Source organism: Dermacentor variabilis, chromosome 3, assembly GCF_050947875.1.
Source record: "Dermacentor variabilis isolate Ectoservices chromosome 3, ASM5094787v1, whole genome shotgun sequence".
NCBI lineage: Eukaryota > Metazoa > Arthropoda > Arachnida > Ixodida > Ixodidae > Dermacentor > Dermacentor variabilis.
In genome coordinates, this window is record NC_134570.1 from 195,220,948 (window position 1) to 195,239,775 (window position 18,828).

Here is an 18,828-nt window from a genome sequence, read left to right on the forward strand (position 1 = left end):
GATACCCTGAGAAACCAGGCAGATTCACTTAGGGAGCATTTTGAGAGCATGTCAAGTTCAACCAATTATTCACAATGTTTTCTCAAATATAAACAAATAGAACAACGTAAGCCATTCACAAGAAAAAGTCGAGAGAATGAGCCTTACAACCGTCCTTTTAGTATTGCCGAGTTGAGAGATGCCTTGAGCTCATGCAAGACCTCTGCACCGCGATCTGACACAATCATGTATGAAAGGATCAAAAACTTACACAATAACATCGAAGTTCCGCTACTCGCACTTTTCAACACCATTTCGGCTGTAGGATACCTTCCCAGTGCATGGAAAGAAGCCATTGTGGTCCCTCTTTTGAAACAAGATCCTTCCTCAGTGGCAAGCTACCGCCCGATAGCCCTCACAAGTTGCGTTTGTAAGGTACTTGAAAAAATGATTATTTGGCGACTCATTCACTTCCTTGAACTGAGCAAAATTCTTGATCCCTATCATTGTGGCTTCAGAGAAGGGCGCTCCACAACTGATGACATTGTACGTATTGAAGGAAGTATCCGGGACGCATTTGTACAGAAACAGTTTTTCTTATCCATATTCCTCGATATGGAGAAAGCGTACGACACAACGTGGCATAACGGAACCTTAAGAGACTTGTCGGAAATGGGCATCCATGGTAATATGCTAAACCTAATAGAAAGCTATCTGTCCAATCGCACCTTCCGGTTAAAAGTCGGCAGTATACTTTCACGTGTTTTTACGCAAGAACGGGTGACCCCCAAGGAGGCGTGCTCAGTTGCGCGCTCTTCATCGTGAAGATGAACGCGCTTCGTGCTTCATTACCACCGGCCATCTTTCATTCTGTTTACGTGGGCGACATTCAAATCGCTTTCAAATCATCCAACCTCGAAGTGCGCGAGAGACAGGTTCAGCATGGCCTGAACAAAGTGTCGAAGTGAGCAGACAAAAATGGATTTAAGATCAATCCTAACAAAAGTTCTTGTGTTCTTTTTACAATAAAGAGTGGCCTGATCCCAGATCCTTGCTTAGAACTGTGTGGACAACAGATACCTGTAAACAAAGAAAACACATTTCTAGGTGTTATGCTTGACTACAGACTCACTTTAGTCCCACACATTAAACTTCTTAAAGAAGAATGTCTAAAAACAACGAACATAATTAAACTTCTATCGCAGACTACGAGGGGTAGTAACAGGAAGTTCTTAATGAATCTCTACAAGAGCCTCATTCGATCACGATTGGACTATGGTGCCGCGATTTATCACTCTGCCGCCTCGAGCGCGCTAATGATGCTAGACCCAGTCTACTATTTAGGAATCCGACTGGCCACTGGCCCTTTCAGAACAAGTCCCCTATAAAGTTTATATGTAGAATCAAATGAGTGGTCCCTTCATTTGCAGAGAACATACATTAGCCCAACATATTTTCTGGAAGTCCACTCCAATCCTCAACATCCGTGCTTTAATACTGTTAACGATATGACATATGCTACACTCTTTCGTAATCGTCCCTCCGTAAGATAGCCTCTCTTGCTGCTTGTGAGGGAGCTTAGTCATGAAATGCATGTCCCACTCTTCGATCTTCGCCTAATGCATCCAGCCAAGCTGCTACCTCCTTGGGAACGGCAGCTGATAATATGCGATATATCTTTCAAGCAAGTTACAAACACGCTCCAGAGATTGAAATCCAAATGAATTTCCGGGAACTCCAGTACAAACACTCCTGCACGGAGTTCTACACAAACGCATCGAAGTCACACGACGGGGTGTCCTATGCGGCCGTCGGTCCATACTTCTCGGAATCCGATGTACTGCATCCGGAAACTAGTATCTTTACGGCTGAGGCCTACGCAGTGTTGTCGGCTGTAAAGCATATAAAGAAATGCAAATCAAAACTCCAGAAATCAGTTATATATACGGAATCCCTTAGTGTTGTGAAGGCCTTGATGTCTTTCTGTAACCACAAAAATCCGGTAATTAACGAACTCTACTCCGTACTGTGTAAAGCATATATATCTAACCAACATGTGATTATATGCTCGGTGCCTGGACATAGAGGCATCGAGGGAAACGTTCTAATAGACCAGATGGCCACATCAATTTCATTGCATGCAGTTAGTCCTACTGCTACGGTCCCTGTCACAGACCTGAAGCCTTTCTTAAGAAGAAAACTGCGAAACCACTGGCAACGTATGTGGGACGCAGAAGTAAATAACAAACTGCACGCGATAACGCCACAGTTAGGTTCTTGGCCCTCCGTAAAAAATCACGGCGAGCAGATGTCCTATTGTGTCGCCTCAGAATAGGGCACACATTTGGCACGCATAACTTTTTACTCACTGAAAATGATCCTCCAACCTGCGGTAGATGCGCGGAGAGGCTGACCGTCCTCCAAGTCCTCCTGGAGTGTCGGGCAGCCGAATCTGAGAGAAAGAAGCATTTTCCCCTAGCATACCGGCATCACATCCCCTTTCATCCTGTAGTGTTACTCGGACCAGAACCGCTATTTGATACCAACGCAGTCCTAAGTTTTCTGAGAGACGTTGTGTTACATGCTGTTAGCGCCACATGTTCGTAGCGTCTCCTCTCTTCAGAGGATGCCGCTGTGATAGCTCTTTCGTATAGCACATGCCTCTGGGCCCTTGTGTTTCAAGGGCTCCGGCGAGGAAGCAGTGCTCCAGGTAATTTTACTATCTCATATATTTTCTATTTTGCATCATTCTTTTACGATGGATTTTAATGCTCATAGAACACGTCATTTGTCATAGACATTCAGTAGTCCTACCGCTACGGTCTGTGACAGGGACCGTAGCAGTAGGACTACCTGCATGCAATGTAATTGATGTGGCCATCTGGTCTATTAGAACGTTTCCCTCGATGCCTCTATGTCCAGGCACCGAGCATATAATCACATGTTGGTTAGATATATATGCTTTACACAGTACGGAGTAGAGTTCGTTAATTACCGGATTTTTGTGGTTACAGAAAGACATCAAGGCCTTCACAACACTAAGGGATTCCGTATATATTATTAGAGATAGATTTTACGCACTCTAGAGCGACTATATTATTCTTCCTCCCGAGGCCCCTTTACAGCCTCGGGAGGAAGAAGAAGCATGTGCTTGCTGCGGACGCGTCCGCGCCAGCTGCCGCTTTCTCGCCAATTTAAATGTGCCTTTTGCCCAGATTTGTGCCTTTTCTACCCGGAATCAGATGCTTGAAGTACTTTTCTGTCTAAGGAGGCCACCTTTCGGCAAGTGCGTGACCTCTGTACTTTTTAACGAGTGATTTCATCTTTCGCCGCCCCGTCTCGGGCTCTAAGGCTCACTGCGAGCACGGCCGCCGCCATTAGCGCCCGTCTCGACTCCAACCAAGCCGCCGCCGACCCCAGACCTCCTCGCACCCACTCCGGCGGTGGGGGCCTCCAGCGATCCCAACAAACGAGCATCCCCCCCAAGAACGACCCTACAGCGATGGCATACGAAGTCAATGGCCAAGACATGAGCCCGGAAAACTTCACCGCAGACGCTGGGTGGACTATCGTGGCGCCGCGCCCGTCAGTAATCAAGACTGCGTTGAGCCAGCCCAACCTCGTTAACCACCAGCGAAAGGGAGGAAATACGAACGCAACCGTCTCAACAGCGAGAAACTCCTTGATCAAAGCAAGCACAATGCCCGCGCTGCCCCAAGATGACATCAAGATCGTGATTCGCATACGTGGCGGTATCAACATAGCCAAGGTAGGCCAACTTACGGTCACCAAAGCAATTTGTATGGCTGCTTGCATCGAGCCTAACGAGCGAAGCGAGGACACGATATGCCCCAATTTGAAGCACAACATCATGGTGGTCAGCACACCGTCTGAAGCAAACGCAGCAAAATACCTCAGGATCCGCAGCATTTCCATAGGAGAGCAAACGTTTGAAACCACTGCATATAGGACGGCGCCGCACGAAACGTGCAAAGGCGTTGTACGAGGGGTTCCGATAGATGAGACGCAGGACTCCATAAACCGCAAGATCGTCAACCCACGCAACCCGCTCGCTCTGGCGGCAAAGAGAATCAAGGAAACTGGCACGGTCATCATCGCCTTCGACGGCTTTCGAGTCCCGAACTATGTCAGATACGACAATGCCCTGATCAAGTGTTCTCTTTATTGCAAGCAGATCGCCACGTGCCATGTGTGCGGCAGACTCGGCCATTGTGCGGACGTATGCCCCTCACCCGACGACGCAATTTGCTAAGGCTGTGGACTAGCTAACCCTAACGCAGATCATGTGTGCACCTCAATCAAGTGTGCGCTCTGCGAGGGAAATCACGTCAGGCAAGCAAGGAATGCACGAGCCGCTTCCAACTCCCCTACGTCGTATGAAGAAGACGAGTTGAAAGAAGAATCGCAGCAAACGCAAGTAAAAGCACCACGAGGTCAGGACCGATCGCCCTGAGCCAGCACGACTTCCCGCCGCTCGAGAACGCCAAGTGTAGCACCATCAACGACAACGTGTCCGCCAACGCAGATGCTCGCTTGTCCGGCGAGCGGGGCCGCTCGAGATCGAGGAACCGCGGTCGCCTGTCGTCACGATCGCGAGGACGCTCCAGGAACCCGAGCCAGAGATCCTGGTCAAGGACACGATTCGCCGCCAGCCCACGAGTTGGCGGTGATGATCGGTTGACGTGGTCCGAACGAGTTCAGCAGCACCAACAACAGGAGCGACAAGAACAGCAGCGCCAACAGCAGGCCGCCAGCCAGGTGAGTACGATGGCGCGGCCAGAGCAAGTAGAAATAGCAAATACGATTAAAAGACTAGAACACGAAAACAAAGAGTTAAGGCAAACAATCACACAACTCGTCGAGGCAATCAGACAACTCAAAACGCCACCACCCTCCGACTCTAATCAAACCGAAGCCACATGAGAACCCATGGTACTAGAAGTACCTGTCGCGGAATCCACGCGCAATCCGCATAAGAGAAAAGCCGTGACAAACACACATCCATCGAGCTCGGACAGTGACATTAAGGAAATCGAGAAACTGCTCGGCGGGCTTGCAACTACCATCGGGTCACTGTAGGAAGGGCAAGACAAACTTGCGACGACTGTAGGGACCGTCAAGGAAGGTTACGACAGGATAACGTTACAAATCAATCACATGATGGAGACGATGAACATGCATGGGGCACGGATCAACACGCTAGAAATGGCAGACCACCCGTCTCTGACATCACAGTCTACTCGGGTGTTATCGCTCGATAGACAAAGCAGCAACGTGGCCTCACAAAGGCCACCCCACACCAACAACAAAGATGGCTGTGCAAACTGAAACGTTTCGCCTTTGGCAATGGAATTGTAGGGGCTACATCCGCAAAAAGGCCCCCCTGCAACAATACATTCGAGCCAAAAAAGACAAACCCCAAGTCATTCTCCTACAAGAGACAAATACCGCTACACCCTCGCTATCCGGCTATGACGTGACCGCAACTACACCGCAACAGAAATGTAGAGGTATCGCCACGTTGGTCAGCAACAAGCTAGCCCACACGACACACAAAATTAACCACGACCGCAGCAGTTGCGAATTCATTCACACGGAAGTCTTCCCTCGAGCCAAGAACGCCAAGAGCATATTCATCCTAAACGATTACAGCAGCCCCAAGCACAGAGCACAAAAATTTAGGCAACTTCTCCAGCTCGCCCGCAACCGTGCCGGCGACAACCCCATGATCGTGGCCGGGGACTTCAACGCCCCTAACACGGCCTGGGGATACGTCGCCAGCAGAGCCAAGGGCAAGTACTTACTAAACGACGCCGATGAACTTGGCCTAACGCTCATCACGAACGCCGAATGCCCCACAAGAACGGGTAACTCGTTCAATCGCGACACAACGCCAAATCTCACTTTCGTCCGCGACATTCCAGATTATCAGTGGAACAACCTCTTCGAGGATCTGGGCAGCGATCATCACATTTTTGAGACAGCGATTGACACCCCATCCAGAGAACCCAGAAAAATGACGTACGTCGACTGGGACAAGTTCCGCGAGTTCAGACACGAACGCCGAACAAGCAAAGAATCCATTGAACAATGGACGTCGCAACTAAAGGCCGACATTAAGGCGGCCACGAAGGAAATAGAGACAGATCTCCCCGTTCAAAGCATGGACAGCCGACTGGCTCAAATGCTCGAAGCCAAACAATCGCTCACCAGGAGATGGAAAGAACAAAGACACAATCGACGGCTGAGGAAAAGAATTTTTTCCCTCAACCGGCTGATTGCAGAATATTGCACGCAACTATCTAACCAGCAATGGAACGAGGTGTGCGACACCGCGGACGGCCGCATCAACAGTGGGACGACGTGGCACCTGCTCAAACATCTTTTAGACAGAACCAGAACCAAAGCGGACCAGGGTCGTACGCTGAACAGGATTATGCACGAGCAACTCAAAATTACCACGGAAAATGAGCTCATTGACCGTCTCGCCGACAAGTACCTCCCGCTGGCCAACAATGCCAGAGGCACGACCGCCGAAGCATATCGCGGCAAAGCCAACCCAGAGCTAGACCGGGACTTCTCAACCGAAGAGATACGCACGGCGCTTCAGAACCTAAACAGCAAGTCAGCGCCGGGGCTGGACGGCGTAACTAACAAGGCACTTAGAAACCTCGACGAAACCTCAATCGAAACCCTCACAGAGGAAATCAACAAAATCTGGAGGAACAGAGCACTACCCGAAGACTGGAAAACGGCCCTCATCGTGCTCATCCCAAAGCCTGGCAAGGCGCCCAACATCAATAACCTCAGACCTATCTCGCTGACGTCTTGCGTCGGCAAGGTAGCCGAGCACGCGGTCCTAAACAGGCTCTCGAGGCATCTCGAAGAAAAAGATGTCTACCCCGCAGCAATGATCGGCTTTAGACCCGGGCTATCCACCCAAGACGCCATGAAGCTCCTCGGGCATGATATCATTGACGCAGACACGAGAGACGCGAGAGTAATCCTAGGGCTAGACCTTGAAAAGGCATTCGATAACTTATCACATGATTACATACTCGACAAGATCTCCAACCTCGACCTGGGCACGAGACTCTACGCTTATACAAAATCGTTCCTGAGCGACAGAACGGCCACCCTCCGTCTAGGGGAAATCAAGTCCCAGAAATACAAACTCGGCGGCAAGGGCACACCACAAGGTTCTGTCATCTCTCCGACGCTTTTTCACCTTGCGCTAGCCGGCCTAGGCAAGAAACTGGATCGAATCGAGAAGGTCAAATACACGATATACGCAGATGACGTAACGATTTGGGTCCCCGGAGGTAGCCTGGGAACAATTGAAAGCGCTCTGCAGCAAGCGATCGACACGATCGAGGAATACCTCGCTCCCACCGGCCTGCGATGTTCGCCTGTGAAGTCGGAGCTCCTCGTCTACAAACCGCAGAGAAGCGGTCCCAAGCCAAAGAACGAAATCAGAGACACACACTCCATTACTCTCAGAACAAAAGATGGAGGAACCATTCCACACGTCAGCAAAATCAGACTCCTTGGAATGTTCACTGAGAGCAACGGCTCTAACGCCGCGACAGTGGAGAAGATCGTGACAAAGTCTAATAATGCCTTGAATCTCATACGACGCGTAGCAAACAGACAACACGGCCTTGAGGAAGAAAATCTCCTCAAGCTAACACACGCCTTTGCGCTATGCCACTTCACCTACGAGGCGGCCGTGCACAAATGGAAGGTAGCAGAGAAGGACAAACTCAATGTACAACCGAGGAAGCTAGTCAAACTAGCACTTGGAATCCCCAAGAACACCGAGACAGAGCTCCTGCTGCAACTGGGGGTGCACAATACACTTGAAGAAATCGCCGAAGCTCAAGAGCGGGCTCAATGGACAAGACTTTCTCGAACCAAACCAGGTAGAGAAATCCTAGCCAAACTGGGTCATGACACTACAGTAATGGAGAATCTATATCAAAGCGTTCCGGCAGACACAGACAACACCTACACGGTTTGTCCACTCCCGCGCAACATGAATCCCTCGCACCATCAACCCAGAAGGCTGGCACGCGGATCGTTCACCCTGCGCGAAATACGTGATAAGAAGATCTTAGCCTGTTTCGTAGACGCGGCTAGTACCTGACCAGGAAGGCTTTCGTTGCCACCACGATCAATAAGCAGGGTCAAGTCACAAACGCTCTCACAGTCAAGACCCACAAGTCCGAAGTAGCAGAACAGGTCGCCATCGCACTCGCGCTCACAGACCCGACCACCACCCATGTCTACAGCGATTCACGCTCGGCCGTCAAAGCCTTTCAGAAAAGAACAATTGCAAGCCAAGCTTTACAAATAATCAATAGATCCGCACCGCTGCAGCATCACACCATCTGCTGGTTCCCGGCACACCTCCGAGATATCGAGGACGCCCCTCGCAATCTCAATGAGATGGCTCAAAGGAGCGCGCGAGACCTAACCCTCCGCGACGCCACCTATTCTGGTCGTGACCATCCCAGCGAGAATCGTGACCCTCCCTCCACATATAACGAGATAACAAAGCACTTTTATCTAGACCGCAGAATATACAGCACACCTCACAATAAGCTCAACAGGCCTCAAGCCCTCACGTTCAGAATGCTTCAAAAAAACACGTACCCCACGCAGAACAGACTACATCACTACATGACTGACCTATACAAAACATCATATTGCGAAAATTGCCATAGCACACTCGACGGACACCACTTGCTCTGGCCGTGTGGTCGGACCCACGCAAACAAGGATCAAGACTCCGCCAGGCTACAAGGAGCATTACGTAGCACGGACCTGGCGGAGCAGCTCTGGGCCGTCAACCGAGCCCACGATGCGGCCAGGGAGTTACAACTCCCGGTCCCAACGTGGGAGTAGCCCGCTCTATGGGACCTTGCGTCCCGCAGCTCCCAGGACCTTTCATTAAAGTTATTCAATTTACAGCCTCGCCCCAGCAACTTCGTAGAACCCATACTTACATTGCAAACTCATCACCGCGGACCTGGCGCTCTTTCGCCATATCTGACCATTGCGCCAATAAAAATCATACATTCATTCAACATAGTGCAGGATAGAGAAGCGATAGGTAGGGTAAAGTGCAGTGATCATAGGTTAGTGAGGGCTAGGATTCAACTCAATTTGAACAAAGAAAGCGCAAAATTCGTCAAGAAAAAAATAGGTAAACTTAGAGGCAATAAGGAAAAAAGGAGACAAATTTAGGTTGCTACTTGCAAACAAATATGCAGCCTTAGGATAGAGAGGTGATGATGATGACATAGCGGTAATGATTGAAATGGTAACGAGGCTGGCTTCAGAGGCTGCAATTGAAGTGCGAGAGAAGGCACCAAAGCGACCAGTAGGCAAGCTCTCCCAAGTAACAAAGGACATAATAAAGAAATGACAAAGAATGAAAGCGTTCAACTCAAGAGGTAAGATAGAATTCACGGACCTCTCAAAACTGATCGATAAAGCGAAAATAAGTGATATCCGAAATTATAACGTGAGAAAGACTGAAGAAGCCGTAAAAAAGGACGGAGAACTGAAATCAGTGAGAAGGAAACTTGGCCTAGGACAAACCAAGATGTATGCACTGAAAGCTAAGCAGGGTTATATCATCAGGAACCTGGAAGGCTCCTCGTGCTCCATGTGCACGAGGGACGCCTGTACAGCCGAGGAGGTTGCAGTAGCGCTCGTTTGTGCGGGTACAAGTGCAGGTGTAATATTATGCGATAACAAATTACCTATCTGAAATTTTAACAAAGGGAGAATCTTGGAAGAAGCCCTCCAAATTCTACTGAAAACCCTCCCTGGAAGAAGTCGCAGGCAACGAAGCCGCTCATGAGCTTGCCCGAGCACTCTACCACCGGGCAACTCTAGAGCAGCCAGTTCCAGGGATAAAAGATAGCTTCATCACGTACAGGGAAATTGTCGATCATTACAAAGCCGAAAGAAGAATCTTTCCGCCTCCGCATCGTTCTTTCTCTCTGGAGGACGCTCGCATTTGGTGACGCCTCCAGAGAAACAATTACACATCACCACATTGGATCTACCTAACACAGACGAGGGATTATAACGACGCCCTCTGCAAAATTTGTAAGCAAAAATGTACGCTTGACCATATAATATGGGAGTGTGCTGGCTCCCCAGGGGCCAAGGAAAGCATTGACAGTAGAGAAGCCTGGGAGGCCTTGCTCCAGAGCGAGGCTGAAGACGACCAGCGTCGAGCAATCCGCCTGGTCGTTGAGGCCGCGAAGACTCACCGTCCTCAACGCGCGGGGGCTGCTTCGTCGTCCCCCCTACCTACGTGTAGGTTAAGAGGCGGGCACCCCAGCTCGGTGGAATAATAAAGTTTTCAATGAATCAATCAATAGGACTATTAGCTGACTCCCCTTATTATATAAAATATTTGCAAAAGTAATCGCCAGTGGAATAAGGGAAGCAATGGACTTTAGCCAACCAAGGGAACAGGCTGGCTTCAGGAAGGGATACTCTACAATAGATCGCAGCCATGTCATTATTCAGGTTATCGAGAAATCCGCAGAGTACAATAAGCCTCCTTATATGTCTTTCATAGCTTACGAAGAAGCACTTGGCTCAGTAGAGATACCAGCAGTCATAGAGGCATTGCGTAATTAAGGAGTACAGACCGCTTACGTAAATACCCTGGTAAATATCTACAGAGGTTCCACATCCACATATATTCTACACAAGAAAAGTAGGAAGATACGTATAAAAAAGGGGTTACACAAGGAGAAACAATCTCTCCAATGCTATTCACTTCGTGCTCGGAAGAAATATGCAAGCTATTAAACTGGGTAGGCTTAGGAGTAAGGATTGACGGCAAATACCTCAGCAACCTTCGATTTGCCGATCACATTATTCTTCTAAGTAACACTGTGGACCAATTACAACAAATGCTTGAAGACCTTAACAGGGAGAGTGTAAAAGTAGGGTTGAAGATGAATTTGCAGAAGACGAAGATTATGATAAATAACCGGGCAAGTGAACAAGATTTCCAGATCGCAAGTCAGCCTCTAGAGCCTGCGAAGGAGTACGTTTACCTAGGTCAACTAATCACAGGGAACCCTGACCATGAGAAAAAAATTCACAGACGAATAAGAATGGCTTGGATCGTATACGGCAAACATCGTGAGATCCTGAATGGGAGCTTACCATTATCGTTGAAAAGGAAAGTGCACAATCAGTACATTTTACCGGTGCTGACGTATGGGGCAGACTCGGAGACTGACAAAGAAGCTTGAGAACAAGTTAAGGACCGCACAAAGAGCGATGGAACGAAGAATGGTAGGCATAACTTTAAGAGACAGAAAGGGAGCTGTTTGGATCAGAGAGCAAACTGGTATAGACGATATGCTTATAGACATAAAGAGGAAAAAATGGCGCTGGGCTGGTCATGTAATGCGCAGATTAGATAACCGTTGGACCATTAGGGCGCCAGAATCGGTACCAAGGGAAAGGAAGTGCAGTACAGGACGGCAGAAGACTAGATGGTGCGACAAAAGTTGGAAACTTACGGGTGCTAGTTGGAATCGGTTGGCAGACGACAGGGGTAATTGGCGATCGCAGGGAGAGGTGTTCGTCCTGCAGTGGACATAAAGTAGGCTGCTACCGCTGCCGCCGCTGCTGCCACTGATGATGATGATGATGATGATGATGATCCCCCATAAAACCCTTCGCGTAGTTCTACCCTTGTCTTGTTCGTATGGAGGAGCCACGGCCACGCATTTTATTTCATTCTAAGCCGTTTATAGATTAATTGTCTGGCATTGTTGGAGTTCGCACTGTTAATGTTACATAATAATTACACGCCTGTTCAGTGACTGTATCGATACTTTCATGTGTAGTTCCCTACAGAATTATTCTTCCTCATTTCTGTGGGGTGATTCCACGAGAGATCAACACAGGTGAAAAATTTAATATTTTATATTTCATTGAATATTTTATATTTTATGCGCATATCACTAGTTAGCACTGAAGTGAACGTGGCTTCTTTGCCAAATGAACATTTTAGGAGGAAAAAATAACGAGATTCTTCCGTGTGGAGGTGCCTATTTAATGCACAAGGTATTTTCACAAATTCACAACGATGTGAAATACAATATGTTACAGCTACAAATAATACGTTCTTGTGTGTAACACCTAGACTAAAAGAAGGGTCAGCTAGCACTGTTTCAGGCTTGCGTGCAAAACGGAAGTGTTTTAGAAAAAATCCCTAATTTGCCACAATCTTCAAAAGCTACTATATTTACGATCTTTTTCTTCTAAACCCATATATCTAGCCTTTGGAATTTTGCTGGACTGCGAGACCTTAAACTATTCAACAATTGTGCTGAATATTCTTGCTGCATCACAAGTTATTTCCACAATTCGCCTCAAATTTGAAGTTTTGACAGAAATGAACGCTAATAAAAAATCTAAATAAAGAAACCCCATCGTAACTTTTTCTCAAAATCTCGTAAACCACTGTTCACAGGCACGTGAAAAACAATATTAAAGAACATGTTGCATTATTTTGTTGTAATCACAATACAGGTGGTAGAAATGAGATCTTTGCCAGAATGCAGCAGGGTGCTAAGAAAAAGATTATCGGGGTAAAAAGAGCGTGCATAAGGCTCTTACTTGCCTAAACTTGAGCGTAATTGCGAAGTAAAGGCAGTTTTGGTAAACTAGAAATATTATTTCAACCACACCCTTCTGAAATGTCTGCATTTCCGATATAATATCGTGCAGTCATGCGTCTCCTCGGCCATCATTGTCGCCCATATTTAGTTCATGCTTTCAGACGTGGCTGCTGTAAATATCGTCTCTTTTGATCGAGTTGGTAGAGTGTAGAAGAATGGGAAGTGAATCCACGGGAGGCGATGAATTCTTACCGGAAGAAGAGGAACTGGGAGGTAGAAAGAAGTGCCTACATCCATTTGAAATTTTGCCTCACGTTTATCAGCGGAAGTCGGATTCGCGACTAAGGAACTCTCGCCCGGTGCTAAAGCAAATTCAACTCGGTGGCACTGCAAGGTCCAAATCTCAATTCGTAGAGTGCAAGCGCCATTTGGACCCCTCAGGTACCAAATGTGGCATGTGCACCGAATGGTTCACCTACTTTACAGAAGCCTATGACATATGGCCTTCGTACCAAGAGCGGATGTGCTTGTTGACTGTGCTGCGAAGCCAACTGAAGTGCCGAAAAGTTCAAGCTCTCATTCCAAGTTTGTCACTCTACATGATATACAAATCCCGAAGTTGCGCCAGAAACGTCGAATATGGTGAGCACCAGACGCGCCTGAGAGAACACAGTTGAACCCAACAGACCTCCAGACCGCTGTGGAATATTATACAAAAGACGAGCATGGATGTTCTCGGCAGAGTCCCTACAAAAAGGATGCAGTATCTGTTTCGATTGATGGAAATAAACAGTATGCTGCCAAGAGGTTCATGACCCGCTCGGTATGGGAGACATATCGTCTCTTTAAGGAAGCCAATCCGGATACATCTATTGAGCTCTCAAAGTTTTATTCTCTCCGGCCGAAATGGTTTCTTCTTGCTCCAGAGCAAGAAGTGTACCTTTGCTTACATTGTGCCAACGCCACACAGTATGTTTCCGCGCTAGAAGAGCTCACTGAAGGTGCCTACACAATTACTCACCTCAAAGAACAATGTCTTTGCACCTCGCCCGCGACCGATTGTTTCCTGGGCGATTGTGATTATTGTGCAAATGAGGATGCTTTAACAACTACAACATTGGAAATCCCTGAAGAGACAGAGGTAAACAATGCGGTGTGGAAAAATGGCGACCTCGTCAAAAAGACAGCAGAGGCTACTACCTTTCTCCAAGAGCTTGGTGTATGGCTTGTCAAGTGGATCACCCATGATTATATAAGGGGCATTCAAGCATCAGCAATACACGACGCCAAACGGGATCAACAGCATTGATCCCGTGTCTTTCACTTTGCGGAGAATTGGACAGCTGTTGTACCGAACGAGGTACAATCATACCATTGGCACAAAAAATACAGGTCTTGCTATTTACGTGTGTCGTCACGAGTAGAAAGTTCATTCAATGTGTTGCTGTCATCAGTGATGACATATGTCATGATGCTGCACACGCTTGCTTTGCACTGGAAAAAATCTATGAGTGCATGAAGGAAGAACTTCAGCTTGACAAACATGTTACATACGTGTCGGACGGCGCCAGTAGCCATTTCAAAATCAAGTATCAGCTTAACCAGCAGTCACAAAAGGAACACCCGTCAACAAAGTGGCATTTTCGGCCCCAGGACATGGTAAAAACGCTTGCGATGGTGTTAGTGGCTTAGTAAAGCGTCAAGCCTCGCTGTACAATCTCAGAGCAGACAGCACTACAGTGATTAAGGTCAGCCTCTGAAATGGGGGCGCAGTTGACCGCAACGCTGAAAAATGTAAAACGGCTTTATGCAGATGTGGATGAAATAGAGAACTTTCGCCGCCTCAAAAAGAACCAGTGGAAATCTTTGCAACGTGTTCCAGGTATACGGTGTTGGCACATTTGGTTAAGCGAGCCTGTCGCCACCAATTTCTATCGCGTTCTATTAGTGTCTCGCACTGCTGCAGGTAATTGGAAAATGATCAAGCTTTTCTGAGCGTATACATCGGCTATGCTCGAAGTTCCTTGTGCCCTCTCCCGGTCTCCATGTGGCATATGCGGATCATCAACAAGTGTACACTGACGGGTCAGTAAGTCAACATGCAAGCAACTGTGCCACTGAGTGTTGAATTCGCTCCATTAGAACTGAGTGATCTGGCCCTCTGGATCAGTTGGTCCTACAGAAAAATGCGGAAAGAGCTGCCAGTACTGCAGCGCTTCGTTAACCTAGGACGTGTTCTCAGCACGCTATCATCGTTTAGAATTCGCCAGAGGTGCTTCAACAACTATCCCATACATTGTATGCCAACAAGTTTGGCCGAGAGTTCATCTGGCCCTGCGAATACTTCAATGAAGAAATAAATGCTCTACTTGAGGCTTTGCACAGAAGGCAATTTCCTCAAGAGTGCGCGGAACTGGTAATGTTTCGCAAAAGACCCGGCCAAGTATGTGAAAGAGGAAGTCTCGTGCTTTTTTCCAGCTTTTATAAGAAACTGTGAACTTTTGATTATATAGTATTCTAACATTTCCTTTTTTCCTTTTTCTTCAGAGGCGGTAAAATAGGCAATCGCTGGAACTATCTGCCAGCTAGCCCTGCCTTAACCAACACCATTACCACTCCCACCACCGCCTCTTATGTTGTATAATGACGTTCATGTAATGACCAGTACGACATTTTTAGAGGCATTTACCTGCCGTACATTCTGTTACCTGTGTACATTCATAAAGAGATAACCGTTAATTGTGTAGCATACAAAGAAATACAAACCTACAGTAACAGAAAGCACAAATTATCTACGCTGCAAGGCGCACGCACTTGCTGTTAAATAAAATGAGCCACGTAACGGTTATGTTGACGCTTCTTTAATCCCATTCAAGAAAATAAGGAGTGTGCTAAACGCATTTTTATGGAGAAGTATTAATTATAAGGTCAACACTGGCTTTACGTCGCAATTACGGTCAACTTTAGGTAAGTCAGAGCCTTATGCACGCTCTTTTTACCCCGATAATCTTTTTCTTAGCACCTTGCCGCATTCTGGCAAAGCTCTCATTTCTACCAACTGTAATGTGATTACAAACAAAATAATGCAACATGTGTTTTAATATTCTTATTCACGTGCCTGTGAGCAGTTGTTTATGAGATTTTGAGAAAACATTACGATGGGTTTTCTTTATTCACATTTTTTAATAGCGTTAATTTTTGTCAAAACTTTAACTTTGAAGTGAATTGTAGAAATGATAATTTGTGATGCAGCAAGAATATTCAGCACAATTGTTGAATAGGTTAAGGTCTTGCAGTCCAGCTAATTTCAAAAGGCTACATCTATTGGTTTAGTTGACAAAAAATCATAAATATAGCAGCTTTTCAAGATTGTAGCAAATTAAGGAATTTTTCGAAAAGACTTCCGTTTTGCACGGAAGCCTGAAACAGTACTAGCTAACTCTTCTTTGCGTCTAGGTTTTACACACAAGAATGTAATTTTTATAGCTGTAACATGTTCTATTTCACATCGTTGTGAATTTGTGAAAATGCCTTGTGCAAGAAATAGGCACTTCCACACTGAACAACGCGGTTATTTTTTCCTCCTAAAATATTCATTTGGAAAAGAAGCCACGCTCAATTTAGTGTTACCGAGTGATATGCGCATAAAATATAAAATATTCAATTAAATCTAATATATGAAATTTTTGTCCCGTGTTGATCTCTCGTGGAATCACCCCACAGAAATGAGGAAGAATAATTCTGTAGGGAACTACACATGAAAGTATGAATACAGTCACTGAACAGGAGTATAATTAGTTAGTTAATTCGGGTTTAATGGCGCAAAAGCGACTAGGGCTATGCTGCGCCAGCCACAAGATATTAAGAATTCAAATCTTAAAGCAGTGCAAGCTGCGATAGTTTAGAGTCTGTGTAACAAACCAGTTTCTTCTAAAAAGCTGAACAAGTCAGTGAAGGGCACTAACGGTTCATCTCCGAGTATTGATGCGGGGTGTAAAGGTATGTGTAAGTTGTAGAGGTTCTGTAAAAGCCTTTGTCTCTGTGTTTCAATATTTCGACATGTCATAATGATGTGCATTATGGTGAGTGGTTCATGGCACTTCTCGCAAGTTGGCGGGTTTTCGTTTTGAAGTAGAAAATTGTGTGTCAGGTGTGTATGCCCGATTCGAATTCTACATAGTATCACCTCATAGAAGCGTTGCTGGTGACTGCACGACTTCCATTCTCTAAGCAGGGGTTTTATTGTGTGTAACTTGTTATTTGTGCATGAGTCCCATTCTAGTTGCCACTTTGATGTCAGGGCCTTATGAATCGCTCGAATACTGTCTTTGTATGGAAGTGTTGTTTGTGTTATACCTTTGTGCGCTGCCATGAACGCGCATCTATCTGCTGCTTCATTCCCTGGTATCCCAACATGGCTTGGGACCCAGCAGAATCGTAAGGTTCTTCCGTATTCATTATAGGCCATCATGTTTAGGATATCACCAATTATGGGTTCAGACGCGGATTTAAGGTTTAGAGATCTGAGTGCGCTTAACGAATCGGTATATATGATAGCATTCATCTGCTTGTCGCTAGTAATTTTTTTCACTGCCGTCCATACTGCAAAAACTTCGGCGGTAAACACTGAAGCAAAATTATTTATCCGAATGCTATTTTGCCAATTTTTTGTTACGATCCCGACACCTACGTATTCTTGTGTTTTGGAGCCGTCAGTGTAAAACTCCGTGTAATTTTTATATTTTTCTTGAATGGCTCGGAACTCTTGTATTATGTGTTCTTGTGGAATGTCTTTTTTCGTTAGATGTGTTAGCGTCCAGTCACATAGCTGTGAAAAGTTGTACCATGGTGGCAACCTTGGTAGCCTTTCAGCAACCTGCAGGGCCTCATGAGGAACATCATAATTCTGACAGTATTCTTCGTGTCGTAAGATTAGTGGCCGAATCATGTTTGGTTTGTTTGTGTAGTGTATCCGTGATTTGCACTGTGTTACGATGCTGTAGCATATATGTTGTGGTGATGATCGAATTCCTAGTACATAGGAAAGTGTAAGTAGTGCTCTGGGTTGCTGTAAGGACGGCTCATTGCAGTCAACATATAAACTTTGGACAGGCGATGTTCTGTAGGCGCCGCTCGCTAGTCGTAGGCCAAGATTGTGAACTGGATCAAGTCGCTTAATGTAGGACTGCCTAGCTGCACCATAAACTACACTACCGTAGTCGAGAATGCTACGTACAAGAGATCGGTATATACGTAATAGACATGTTCGGTCAGATCCCCAGTGCTTGTGGCGATAAAAGCTTAATGATATTTAGTGCTTTATTTGCTTTTATCTTAGTTGAGTTAATGTGGGCAAGGAAATTCAGTTTTGTGTCAAAAGTTACATCGAAAAATTTGTAGCCTTCTTTTACTGGCAGCGTTGTACCATACAATGTGAGAACTGGGGTGCAGTGTAAACCTCGCTTCTGGGAAAAGAGAACTGTAACAGTTTTGTGTGTTGAAAATCAGAAACCATTTTTGTCAGCCCTTTGTGTCAGATTATTTATCTTTATTTGTAGTTGTCTTTCGCAGGCGGGTAGAGTTGAAGCGCGGCAAGCCACTTGCAAATCATCGACATATAATGAGTGCATAACAGATGATGGGATAATTTTATTAATAGAGTTCATTTTGACTATGAAAAGTGTCGTGCTCAGAATGCAACCTTGCGGAACGCCATTTTCTTGTGTAAATGCGCGTCAAAGTATTGTGCCGAGACGTACTTGAAATGTTCTATTTGACATGAAATCACATAGACAATTTAGCATTCTGCCGCGAATTCCCAGGTCAGCCAGGTCTCTTAGGATTCCGTATCGCCACGTCGTATCATAGGCCTTTTCTAAATCGAAGAAAACCGTCAGGCAATATTGCTTGTGTAGGAAGGTGTCACGCATTTCCTGTTCTAGTCGCACGAGATGGTCAATGGTAGAGCAACCCTTTTGATATCCGCACTGGTGCATATCTATTAGGCGTCTTGTTTCAAGGATAAATGTGAGTCTTGTGTTTATGATGCTCTCATAGGATTTAGCTAGACAGCTTGATAATGCAATGGGTCAATAGCTACTAGGGGATGTTGCGGGTTTACCAGATTTTAGAAAAGGCACTACTATCGCATTTTTCC